Genomic DNA, 11,094 nt, shown 5'->3' with positions numbered 1-11,094 from the left:
TACATACATGACATTACTTATCCTGTACTGATCCTGAGTTACATCCTGTATTATACCCCAGAGCTGCACTCACTATTCTGCTGCTGGTGCAGTCACTGTGTACATACATGACGTTACTTATCCTGTACTGATCCTGAGTTACATCCTGTATTATACTCCAGAGCTGCACTCACTATTCTGCTGCTGGTGCAGTCACTGTGTACATACATGACATTACTTATCCTGTACTGATCCTGAGTTACATCCTGTATTATACCCCAGAGCTGCACTCACTATTCTGCTGCTGGTGCAGTCACTGTGTACATACATGACATTACTAATCCTGTACTGATCCTGAGTTACATCCTGTATTATACCCCAGAGCTGCACTCACTATTCTGCTGCTGGTGCAGTCACTGTGTACATACATGACATTACTTATCCTGTACTGATCCTGAGTTACATCCTGTATTATACCCCAGAGCTGCACTCACTATTCTGCTGCTGGTGCAGTCACTGTGTACATACATGACATTACTTATCCTGTACTGATCCTGAGTTACATCCTGTATTATACCCCAGAGCTGCACTCACTATTCTGCTGCTGGTGCAGTCACTGTGTACATACATGACATTACTTATCCTGTACTGATCCTGAGTTACATCCTGTATTATACCCCAGAGCTGCACTCACTATTCTGCTGCTGGTGCAGTCACTGTGTACATACATGACATTACTAATCCTGTACTGATCCTGAGTTACATCCTGTATTATACCCCAGAGCTGCACTCACTATTCTGCTGCTGGTGCAGTCACTGTGTACATACATGACATTACTAATCCTGTACTGATCCTGAGTTACATCCTGTATTATACCCCAGAGCTGCACTCACTATTCTGCTGCTGGTGCAGTCACTGTGTACATACATGACATTACTTATCCTGTACTGATCCTGAGTTACATCCTGTATTATACCCCAGAGCTGCACTCACTATTCTGCTGCTGGTGCAGTCACTGTGTACATACATGACATTACTTATCCTGTACTGATCCTGAGTTACATCCTGTATTATACCCCAGAGCTGCACTCACTATTCTGCTGCTGGTGCAGTCACTGTGTACATACATGACATTACTTATCCTGTACTGATCCTGAGTTACATCCTGTATTATACCCCAGAGCTGCACTCACTATTCTGCTGCTGGTGCAGTCACTGTGTACATACATGACATTACTAATCCTGTACTGATCCTGAGTTACATCCTGTATTATACCCCAGAGCTGCACTCACTATTCTGCTGCTGGTGCAGTCACTGTGTACATACATGACATTACTTATCCTGTACTGATCCTGAGTTACATCCTGTATTATACCCCAGAGCTGCACTCACTATTCTGCTGCTGGTGCAGTCACTGTGTACATACATGACATTACTTATCCTGTACTGATCCTGAGTTGCACTCACTATTCTGCTGCTGGTGCAGTCACTGTGTACATACATCACATTACTTATCCTGTACTGATCCTGAGTTACATCCTGTATTATACTCCAGACCTGCACTCACTATTCTGCTGCTGGTGCAGTAACTGTGTACATACATGACATTACTTATCCTGTACTGATCCTGAGTTACATCCTGTATTATACCCCAGAGCTGCACTCACTATTCTGCTGCTGGTGCAGTCACTGTGTACATACATGACATTACTTATCCTGTACTGATCCTGAGTTGCACTCACTATTCTGCTGCTGGTGCAGTCACTGTGTACATACATCACATTACTTATCCTGTACTGATCCTGAGTTACATCCTGTATTATACTCCAGACCTGCACTCACTATTCTGCTGCTGGTGCAGTCACTGTGTACATACATGACATTACTTATCCTGTACTGATCCTGAGTTACATCCTGTATTATACCCCAGAGCTGCACTCACTATTCTGCTGGTGCAGTCACTGTGTACATACATGACATTACTTATCCTGTACTGATCCTGAGTTACATCCTGTATTATACCCCAGAGCTGCACTCACTATTCTGCTGGTGCAGTCACTGTGTACATACATGACATTACTTATCCTGTACTGATCCTGAGTTACATCCTGTATTATACCCCAGAGCTGCACTCACTATTCTGCTGCTGGTGCAGTCACTGTGTACATACATGACATTACTTATCCTGTACTGATCCCGAGTTACATCCTGTATTATACCCCAGAGCTGCACTCACTATTCTGCTGCTGGTGCAGTCACTGTGTACATACATGACATTACTTATCCTGTACTGATCCTGAGTTACATCCTGTATTATACTCCAGAGCTGCACTCACTATTCTGCTGCTGGTGCAGTCACTGTGTACATACATGACATTACTAATCCTGTACTGATCCTGAGTTACATCCTGTATTATACCCCAGAGCTGCACTCACTATTCTGCTGCTGGTGCAGTCACTGTGTACATACATGACATTACTTATCCTGTACTGATCCTGAGTTACATCCTGTATTATACCCCAGAGCTGCACTCACTATTCTGCTGCTGGTGCAGTCACTGTGTACATACATGACATTACTTATCCAGTACTGATCCTGAGTTGCACTCACTATTCTGCTGCTGGTGCAGTCACTGTGTACATACATCACATTACTTATCCTGTACTGATCCTGAGTTACATCCTGTATTATACTCCAGACCTGCACTCACTATTCTGCTGCTGGTGCAGTAACTGTGTACATACATGACATTACTTATCCTGTACTGATCCTGAGTTACATCCTGTATTATACCCCAGAGCTGCACTCACTATTCTGCTGGTGCAGTCACTGTGTACATACATGACATTACTTATCCTGTACTGATCCTGAGTTACATCCTGTATTATACCCCAGAGCTGCACTCACTATTCTGCTGGTGCAGTCACTGTGTACATACATGACATTACTTATCCTGTACTGATCCTGAGTTACATCCTGTATTATACCCCAGAGCTGCACTCACTATTCTGCTGCTGGTGCAGTCACTGTGTACATACATGACATTACTTATCCTGTACTGATCCCGAGTTACATCCTGTATTATACCCCAGAGCTGCACTCACTATTCTGCTGCTGGTGCAGTCACTGTGTACATACATGACATTACTTATCCTGTACTGATCCTGAGTTACATCCTGTATTATACTCCAGAGCTGCACTCACTATTCTGCTGCTGGTGCAGTCACTGTGTACATACATGACATTACTTATCCTGTACTGATCCTGAGTTACATCCTGTATTATACCCCAGAGCTGCACTCACTATTCTGCTGCTGGTGCAGTCACTGTGTACATACATGACATTACTTATCCTGTACTGATCCTGAGTTACATCCTGTATTATACTCCAGGGCTTCACTCACTATTCTGCTGCTGGTGCAGTCACTGTACATACATGACATTACTTATCCTGTACTGATCCTGAGTTACATCCTGTATTATACCCCAGAGCTGCACTCACTATTCTGCTGCTGGTGCAGTCACTGTGTACATACATGACATTACTTATCCTGTACTGATCCTGAGTTACATCCTGTATTATACCCCAGAGCTGCACTCACTATTCTGCTGCTGGTGCAGTCACTGTGTACATACATGAAATTACTTATCCTGTACTGATCCTGAGTTACATCCTGTATTATACTCCAGGGCTTCACTCACTATTCTGCTGCTGGTGCAGTCACTGTACATACATGACATTACTTATCCTGTACTGATCCTGAGTTACATCCTGTATTATACCCCAGAGCTGCACTCACTATTCTGCTGCTGGTGCAGTCACTGTGTACATACATGACATTACTTATCCTGTACTGATCCTGAGTTACATCCTGTATCATACCCCAGAGCTGCACTCACTATTCTGCTGCTGGTGCAGTCTCTGTGTACATACATGACATTACTTATCCTGTACTGATCCTGAGTTACATCCTGTATTATACCCCAGAGCTGCACTCACTATTCTGCTGCTGGTGCAGTCACTGTGTACATACATGACATTATTTATCCTGTACTGATCCTGAGTTACATCCTGTATCATACTCCAGAGCTGCACTCACTGTTCTACTGCTGGTGCAGTCACTGTGTACATACATGACATTACTTATCCTGTACTGATCCTGAGTTACATCCTGTATTATACCCCAGAGCTGCACTCACTATTCTGCTGCTGGTGCAGTCACTGTGTACATACATAACATTACTTATCCTGTACTGATCCTGAGTTATATCCTGTATTATACTCCAGAGCTGCACTCACTATTCTGCTGGTGCAGTCACTGTGTACATAGATGACATTACTTATCCTGTACTGGTCCTGAGTTACATCCTGTATTATACCCCAGAGCTGCACTCACTATTCTGCTGCTGGTGCAGTCACTGTGTACATACATGACATTACTTATCCTGTACTGATCCTGAGTTACATCCTGTATTATACCTCAGAGCTGCACTCACTATTCTGCTGCTGGTGCAGTCACTGTGTACATACATGACATTACTTATCCTGTACTGATCCTGAGTTACATCCTGTATTATACTCCAGAGCTGCACTCACTATTCTGCTGCTGGTGCAGTCACTGTGTACATACATGACATTACTTATCCTGTACTGATCCTGAGTTACATCCTGTATTATACCTCAGAGCTGCACTCACTATTCTGCTGCTGGTGCAGTCACTGTGTACATACATGACATTACTTATCCTGTACTGATCCTGAGTTACATCCTGTATTATACTCCAGAGCTGCACTCACTATTCTGCTGCTGGTGCAGTCACTGTGTACATACATGACATTACTTATCCTGTACTGATCCTGAGTTACATCCTGTATTATACTCCAGAGCTGCACTCACTATTCTGCTGCTGGTGCAGTCACTGTACATACATGACATTACTTATCCTGTACTGATCCTGAGTTACATCATGTATTCTACTCTAGAGCTGCACTCACTATTCTGCTGCTGGTGCAGCTCCTTTCTGGATCGATGTTGTGTGACATTATTGCATGGACGGATGAGAATTTTGGTTTCGTATAACACCAGTTACAAATTGTTTAGATGCCTCATTCAGATTTTCCAATCTTCTTAACTTTCATCATATTCTTACCATAGATTTCTGTATCCTAAAGATGATTATTGATGTTCCTCGTGCCCTATAGGTGACGTCCTGTCTTGTTCCTCTTTCTTTGATCCTTGTGATGTTCTCCTGAGATGTTTCCTTTCCTCCTGCACTTTCTTGCCTTGTTGAGCCGGTGAAGAGCACATCAGGAGTGTCCCCTATTCACAATATTGGTCCTTCTAATGAGCTTTTTGTCATTGGTTACATTGTTGCAGCAGTGAAGTCAATACTTCAGCTTATACAACTTATTGGGTGCCTAAGATTCTTACAGTGTCTGGTGTTACAGCTACGCCATATTGACTTGGATAGGACTTGGCTCCAATAACAGGAACAAACTGAAATATGGATCGGTGATACACAATGCAGAGGACATGGCTTTAGCTTCTTCAGGAGTCACAAGGTGGTCAATATGGATTGTGTTGCCGCTTAGTCCTCTCCAATGTGGCTAAAATGGGTTCCCATCTTAATGCGTCTGACCATGAATTACTTCTCATGGCAGGAATAGCAATTCCCAGCCAATCCCTATAAAGAACTTGTACCCATCGTACCAATCGTCCATAATTTTATCAGCTATTATGAAGTTCTTTTTAAGGTCTGGGTTTGGGATGGTGGAAGAGATGATTTACAAAGGAAAATCTTACCAAGCTGCCATTGACCAGGCCCCTTCTCTCCCAGTTTATTTTGGGTCTTCTAGAAGGACTATGGGGGTCATTTACTAAGGGCCCGATTCACATTTTCCCGACGTGTTACCCGAATATTTCCGTTTTGCGCCAATTTTCCCTGTATTGCCCCGAGATTTTGGCGCATGCGATAGGATTGTGGCGCATCGGCGCCGGCATGCACGCAACGGAAATCGGGGGTGGGGGGCGTGGCCGTACGAAAACCCGACGGATTCGGAAAAACCGCCGCTTTTTTTAAAAAAAAGTGTCGCTGGACACGCACTTACCTGCACCCGGCCAGGCTTGGTGAAGATCAGTGCACTCCAAGGAACTTCAGCGCAGCAGCGACACCTGGTGGACATCGGAGGAACTACCTTAGTGAATCGCCAGAAGACCCGAATCCTCCACACAGAACGCGCCGCTGGATCGCGAATGGGCCGGGTAAGTAAATCTGGCCCTATATCTTTCAGCCCATGTGACCCAATCTACATCACTGATGCCTAACACATAAGAATCCTACATATGTCAAGAGTGGGTGTGGTGGGTGGTCATACCCTGCTGCCAATCTATGTCATTCCTGTAGAAGTGACAGAAGGAGCAGGAGTTCAACTCCAGTAACAGAACTACAACCAGAATGTAGATGTTCCCGTTTCTCTGTTTTTGGACCCCACTAATCTGGTATCAACAACCTGCTCTTTGGCTGGAAAACCTCTCTGGAGGGGGATGAGATCGAAAATAGTTGTAGTGACTATACTGTCCTCCACTCAGGGGCGTAACTACAGGGGTAGCAGCCATAGCAGCAGCCATGGGGCCCACAGTGTCAGAGGGCCCGGCATCCAATCTGACACACAAAGGAATGGAGGATGTGCCCCATTACATACATATTATGCTGCGCATTGTACAGTATAATATGTATATTTCTCAGTACACACCTCAGCCGGAAGCTCAGATAAGAAATTGTGGATGTGGAGGGGAGAGCAGAATGACAGCACTGGAATCTCTCATCTCTACTTACTGCCATCTGCTTATGACCATGTGGTCAGCAGCTACTGGGGCAGATTAATGGCCTCTGACCCCCTGGGAGGGAGTATAAATGTATGGGTGTGGGTATGTTATATGTAACTGCTCTATATGTGTTTATATATGTGATGCATATATTCTGTATGTGCATGTATATATGCTGTATGTCTGTATATGGTACTATGTATATGCTCTCTACATGTGTATATGTGATGTATATATGCTGTATATTATCTATGTCTGTATATGGTACTATATGTATGTGTGCATTTTCTGTATGTGTATATGTGCTGTGTATATCCTCCATATGTGTGTGTATATACTGTATCAAGTGTATATGGTACTGTATGTATGTATATATGGTGTGTATTTACTGTATGTTTGTATATGCTGTATGTCTATATATGGTACTGTATGTATGTGTATATGTGCTGTGTATATCCTCCATATGTGTGTATATACTGTATCAGTGTATATGGTATATATGTATATGGTACTGTATGTATGTGTGTATATATGGTGTATTTACTGTATGTGTGTATATGGCACTGTATGTATGTGTGTATACACTGTATATTTATGCTGTGTTCATATTGCATATGTGTATGTATGTAAATAGTGTATTTTTATGATATATGATGCACATATACTATATGTATACTAAATGGTTGTGTATTTGTATTATGTTGTGTTAAAGTGTATCAATGTATGTAGGAGCATAAATGTTTGTGTATAAATATGTATGAGTATACACTCCCCGGCCACTTTATAAGGTCCACCTGTCCAACTGCTCGTTAACACTTAATTTCTAATCAGCCAATCACATGGCGGCAGCTCAGTGCATTTAGGCATGTAGACATGGTCAAGACAATCTCCTGCAGTTCTCACCGAGCATCAGTATGGGGAAGAAAGGTGATTTGTGGCCTGTGAACGTGGCATGGTTGTTGGTGCCAGAAGGGCTGGTCTGAGTATTTCAGAAACTGCTGATCTACTGGGATTTTCACGCACAACCATCTCTAGGGTTTACAGAGAATGGTCCGAAAAAGAAAAAACATCCAGTGAGCGGCAGTTCTGTGGGCGGAAATGCCTTGTTGATGCCAGAGGTCAGAGGAGAATGGGCAGACTGGTTCGAGCTGATAGTAAGGCAACAGTGACTCAAATCGCCACCCGTTACAACCAAGGTAGGCAGAAGAGCATCTCTGAACGCACAGTACGTCGTACTATGAGGCAGATGGGCTACAGCAGCAGAAGACCACACCGGGTGCCACTCCTTTCAGCTAAGAACAGGAAACTGAGGCTACAATTTGCACAAGCTCATCGAAATTGGACAGTAGAAGATTGGAAAAACGTTGCCTGGTCTGATGAGTCTCGATTTCTGCTGCGACATTCGGATGGTAGGGTCAGAATTTGGTACAACAACATGAAAGCATGGATCCATCCTGCCTTGTATCAGCGGCTCAGGCTGGTGGTGGTGGTGTCATGGATCCATCCTGCCTTGTATCAGCGGGTCAGGCTGGTGGTGGTGGTGTCATGGATCCATCCTGCCTTGTATCAGCGGCTCAGGCTGGTGGTGGAGGTGTCATGGATCCATCCTGCCTTGTATCAGCGGCTCAGGCTGGTGGTGCTGGTGTCATGGATCCATCCTGCCTTGTATCAGCAGGTCAGGCTGGTGGTGGTGGTGTCATGGATCCATCCTGCCTTGTATCAGCGGGTCAGGCTGGTGGTGGTGGTGTCATGGATCCATCCTGCCTTGTATCAGCGGCTCAGGCTGGTGGTGGTGGTGTCATGGATCCATCCTGCCTTGTATCAGCGGCTCAGGCTGGTGGTGTCATGGATCCATCCTGCCTTGTATCAGCGGGTCAGGCTGGTGGTGGTGGTGTCATGGATCCATCCTGCCTTGTATCAGCGGGTCAGGCTGGTGGTGGTGGTGTCATGGATCCATCCTGCCTTGTATCAGCGGGTCAGGCTGGTGGTGGTGGTGTCATGGATCCATCCTGCCTTGTATCAGCGGGTCAGGCTGGTGGTGGTGGTGTCATGGATCCATCCTGCCTTGTATCAGCGGCTCAGGCTGGTGGTGCTGGTGTCATGGATCCATCCTGCCTTGTATCAGCGGCTCAGGCTGGTGGTGGTGGTGTCATGGATCCCTCCTGCCTTGTATCAGCGGCTCAGGCTGGTGGTGGTGGTGTCATGGATCCATCCTGCCTTGTATCAGCGGGTCAGGCTGGTGGTGGTGTCATGGATCCATCCTGCCTTGTATCAGCGGCTCAGGCTGGTGGTGGTGGTGTCATGGATCCATCCTGCCTTGTATCAGCGGGTCAGGCTGGTGGTGGTGGTGTCATGGATCCATCCTGCCTTGTATCAGCGGCTCAGGCTGGTGGTGGTGGTGTCATGGATCCATCCTGCCTTGTATCAGCGGGTCAGGCTGGTGGTGGTGGTGTCATGGTGTCTTTGGGCCCCTTGGTACAACGCCACAGCCTACCTGAGTATTGTTGCTGCCCATGTCCATCCCTTTATGAGCACAATGTACCCTGTAACATCTGATGGCTACTTTCAGCAGGATAATGCGCCATGTCATAAAGCTGGAAGCATCTCAGACTGGTTTCTTGAACATGACAATGAGGTCACTGGACACAAATGGCCTCCACAGTCACCAGATCTCAATCCAATAGAGCATCTTTGGGATGTGGTGGAACGGGAGATTCGCATCATGGATGTGCAGCCGACAAATCTGCGGCAACTGTGTGATGCCATCATGTCAATATGGAGCAAAATCTCTGAGGAGCTTCCAGCACCTTGTTGTATCTATGCCACGAAGAATTGAGGCAGTTCTGAAGGCAAAAGGGGGTCCAACCCGTTACTAGCATGGTGGACCTAATAAAGTGGCCGGTGAGTGTATTATATATAAGCTTGAAAACCAATGGAATAAGCACATAAACTACTATGGAAATTTTTTTTTTCTATAAAAATTGCTGAAACAAATATTCTTTGCAATAAATCATTCACAAAATAAATTAATAAAAAAAAAAATAATAATAATACATTTTTATTTTAAGGAAGAAATAAGACTCCGGGACCAGGTTTTAGCATTAGCAATTTTTTTTTTTTATTTTCCTTTTTTGTTGCATAGGAAATGCAGTATTCGTTTTCCAGTAATTGTATTGTAATGTAAAGAGTTGGTTGCACTAATGGCCGAGTACAAGAGTTAACTAATCCACACACCAGATCCAAAAAAATAAAAAATAAAAACCTGCAGAGATTGAGTCGGATAACAATTCATACCCACAGTGATTCTCAACCAATTGTCACAGAACACAAAAAAAAACCTAAAGTGATAAAAAGCAGAAGAGTAAATACATGGAAGGAGAGGCACGAGGAGCCTGATTCACCAAACACCCGCTGTAGGAGCGCGGGATCAGAAATACACCCATTATGGGGCGATTAATTCAACACAAAGATAAGGGTTTAACACGTTCAAGAGCCGGCGCCGCAATCAGTGAAGAGCCGGCCGATTGTGAGAAGTGAAGAGATAAAATAAATGGGGGACAGGAGATTCCCACGGCCAGAAAATAGATCCCACCTAGTCCTGCGCACAAAGGGTGGGTGCCCGGCCTCACCTGCTGTCTGCACCCTTGACTTATGCCAACAATGTATGGTTGTGTGATTGTGCAGAGAATGGAGACAAAGGACCCATTCAATGGACTCTATGTCCCCGGGTGCTCGCAGCTGAGGCTGCCATGTCTGCTGTCTGAGCGGCACCACGGAGATAAGGAAGGGCTCCGCTTATTATTATGGGGCTTGTGAAAGAAATGCAACAATCAATATCAGCAATGGATTTGTTCGGGGGCCGTATATAGAGTCCTGGTCACATGACACCTGGAATAACTGGACCTCTATAATGTAGAGATCCATACATGGCCATAGTCCTAGCACAAGGCATAAGGCTCGGGGTGATTGTTGGGTAACAGCTAGAATATGGGCACAACTTTAGAACCAAAATTCTATGTATCCAAATTTTAGGAATGAGAACATCTGTGTATGCGCATATATATGTATACATGGAGCAAAGTTTAACTTGACACTTGACTGGTTACATCTGATGAGTAAACGGTAAAAGTGACAGTTAGACTTTGCTACATTACCGTATTTTTCGGACTATAAGGTGCACAAAAAAATCCTTTGATTTTCTCCTTATAGTCCAGTGCACCTTAGATATGAACCGTACTTACAGACAACAGCTGCCTTGAACTGTGCACAGGTCTGCCACCTGCTGG

The sequence above is a fragment of the Engystomops pustulosus genome, chromosome 10, assembly GCF_040894005.1.
Source record: "Engystomops pustulosus chromosome 10, aEngPut4.maternal, whole genome shotgun sequence".
In the NCBI taxonomy this organism is placed as follows: domain Eukaryota; kingdom Metazoa; phylum Chordata; class Amphibia; order Anura; family Leptodactylidae; genus Engystomops; species Engystomops pustulosus.
The sequence above is the reverse complement of the archived record's forward strand: the minus strand, read 5'-3'. Positions refer to the sequence as shown.